A 3,471-nucleotide genomic window follows, 5' to 3' on the forward strand; every position below is an offset into this window, starting at 1 on the left:
GAAACATCGGATTTGAAATGGGTCCAAAACGGCTGTTTACTTTTTCGAAGCGAGAATCTCACGTGGAAATTTGAAACGAGATATTCGTGAAAATTAACGCGCGAAAGATTTATATCGATGACGATCGTATGTCCCTTGTTACAGGGAAAATATTTAACCGGGATGAATAATTGATAGAGAAGAGAGGAGGACGAAATGATGAAATGGGATTGGACTAGTGGAGGAAGTGGAAAGATGAAATTTCGGTCCTCCCGGTGACGAAATTAAACGCAACCAGGAACTGTGCAGGAGCCGTGCCGCGTTAATCCTTGATCTCATATTTAAGTGGGAAAGAGTTGGCGCCGGCAGTGCGCCACGCTCTTTCTCGTATTTTTACGAGAACGCTAATGGTGTCGAAAGACCCTCTCTCGCCTTGACGAGAATCTACCCTCGGCTTGCTTGCCCGTCTTAATTGAAAAAATATGAACTTTTTTGTCGTCGCCGGAGAGCACTTTGTCGCCCCCCCTCCTTAATACCACCGCTGTCTTCCTTCCCGCGTTATTATAAAACATTGTAGTTTTGCGTACGAGAGATTAAGCCCCGCTTTCCTTTCCACGCCGTCAACGCGGCAAATTGATTTAACCCCCTCCCTAAAAATAATTTCAAACCTATCTTCCTTTTTCCTCTTTCTTCTCCTTAACATATTCGGGCCCGCGCCCATTCGTAAATTTATATCCGCGTTGTATTTTTCCTCGCTGAATTATTCCGCGAAGAAGAAGAGGAAAGGAAAAAAAAAGACAAGGAAAAATATTCATCGGAGAGAATTGGTCGGGGAAAATTACAGACTTATAGAAGATTATACTTTTTTCATGCCTGTTTGAAGATATAAAGTTAAATCCTCTCCTCTTTCTTCCTTTTCCACTTCCATTTTCAAGCAAAGATGTAACGACTTTGCCTTAACGTTTCTCCTTCTTCCCCCTATATTTTTTGAGAATCATTCTATTTCAACGGCTGCTTCCGAATTTACTCATTTTTTTTTCGAAGGAAAGCCTCGATTCGAATCCAATGAAATTTTCCGTATTCCAAAACTTGTATCCTCGTCGATTGTTTCTTATTTTTCCCATCGCGTATCGCGTACATTTTCGATTCGATTAACGGCGCGGTTAATCTTAAAATCCCAATTTAAGACGCGGATGCGGAAGAAAAAAAGAAAGAAAAAGAAGAAAAAAAACAAAAGCTGGCCCTCCGCTAATCAAAGTGTTTGCCTTCGTTTAATCCTAGCTTAGCGGAGACTTAAATATTCCTTGTAAACTCCCGTCCAACGTCGGGGATTACTAAATGGGAGCGGCAACGGAGGGTCTTGTCTTCGACTTAGCTAGAAAGTGGCAAGCTTCGCTGTAATAGGATAAGACCGCCGAGGAGTTTTCTTCGTCGTACGTGGACGCGTGCACCTACGTGTATCGGTGATGAAAGCATTTTCGACTATACATCCACGACGACGAGAATATTTTTATAAAGATTACTCTTCACGCGTTTTTAAAACGTTTCTACATATTTCATGGTCAAATAAAAGATTCTCCACGCAATGGTTCTCGATGCGAAAATTCCACGTGTCTACGTATCTGTTTAACGTTACGCCATTTTTATCGCTTTCTACGATTTTCCTCCAAAAAGGGTTGGCAAAGTGACAAGTGACGAGTATTCGACACGTTAGAATATTTTCAAAGATCACTCTTTACGTAAAACGTTTCTACATTTTTCGTGGTTAAATAAAAGATTCTTAATGCAAAAATTCTACATATTTAACGTTTTTTACTCTTTTCTATGATTTTCCTCTTCGAATCGCGAAAAAATCATCCTCGCGAATTTCTAATTAGTTGTAGGAAGAGAGAGCGACATCGTGAAGTGTGAGAAAGAAGATTGGCAAGTGATGGGTATTCGATATGTCAGAATATTTTCAAAGATCACTGCTTACGTAAAACGTTTTTTAAAACGTTTTTTAAAACATTTTTCGTGATTAAATAAAAGATTCTTCTACTCTACGTATTTAACATTTCGTCATTTTTATCCCTTTCTACGATTTTCCTCTTTGATTCGCGAAAAAATTGTATCGTCTTCCCGAATTTTTAATTAGTAGAAAGAGAGAGCATCGTGAAGTATGAGAAAAAAGATTGGCAAGTGACGGATATTCGACACGTCAGAATATTTTTAAAGATTACTCCTTACGCGTTTCTAAAAATGTTTCTATATTTCTCGTGGTCAAATAAAAGATTCTCGATGCAAAAATTCTACATATTTAACGTTTTTACCCTTTTCTATGATTTTCCTCTTCGAGTCGCGAAAAAATCGTCCTCGTGAATTTCTAATTAGTTGTAAGAAGAGAGAGCACCACCGTGAAGTGTGAGAAAGAAGATTGACAAGTAACAGGTATTCGACATGTCAGAATATTTTTAAAGATTACTCCTTACGCGTTTTTAAAACGTTCCTACATTTCTCGTGATCAAATAAAAGATTCTTCTGCTCTACGTATTTAATGTTTCGCCATTTTTATCCCTCTCTATGATTTTTCTCTTCGACTCGTGAAAAAATTGTATCCTCGCAAATTTCGAATTAGTTGCAGGGAGAGAGAGCGACATCGTAAAGAGGATTGGCAAGTGATGAGTATTCGACACGCGAGAATATTTTTAAGATTACTCTTTACGTTTTTAAAACATTTCTCATATCTTTCTTGGTCAAATAAAAGATTTTCGAATTGCAAAAATTCTACGTATTTAACAATTTTTACCCCTTTCTATGATTTTCCTCTTCGATTCGTGAAAAAAATTGTATCTTCGCGAATTTTTAATTAGTAGGAAGAGAGAGCATCGCGAAGTATGAGAAAAAGTATTCGACACGCGAGAATATTTTTAAAGATTACTCTTTACGCGTTTTTAAAACGTTCCTCCTATCTTTCTTGGTCAAATAAAATATTTTCGATGCAAAAATTCTACTTATTTACCCCTTTCTACGATTTTCCTCTTCGATTCGCGAAAAAATCGTATCTTCGCGAGTTTCAATCGCGAAAGTTAATTTCTTCTCAAGAGGGAGAAGGACTCGCGATTAATTGTGCGCACGATTATTATTATTATTAATCGTAGATAGAGCGACATCGTGAGATATACGGGAAAGAGGGTTGGCGAGTTGGCAAGTGACGGGTATTCGACACGCGAGACCGAGGAATCACTTTATAATTAGTCGCGATACACGGAAACTCGGGATGCGTGCGCAAGTGTACGTACGTACGTACGTGCAAGTCGAGCGCTAGGAGGTCAGTTGAAGAACAATGATGTAGACAGGGGGGTTGAAAAGAGAAGAGGGGTCGCAGACGGGTCTAATAAGGAGCAATCTACGGAAGAGGGGAAAAAAGAAGAAAAGAAAAAGGAAAAAAAGCCATATATATATATATACTTCTTATAGTTATAAAGCGTGGACATAAACGATTCCTTTGTAAAA

The sequence above is a fragment of the Apis dorsata genome, unplaced genomic scaffold, assembly GCF_000469605.1.
Source record: "Apis dorsata unplaced genomic scaffold, Apis dorsata 1.3 scaffold_77, whole genome shotgun sequence".
Classification (NCBI taxonomy): domain Eukaryota; kingdom Metazoa; phylum Arthropoda; class Insecta; order Hymenoptera; family Apidae; genus Apis; species Apis dorsata.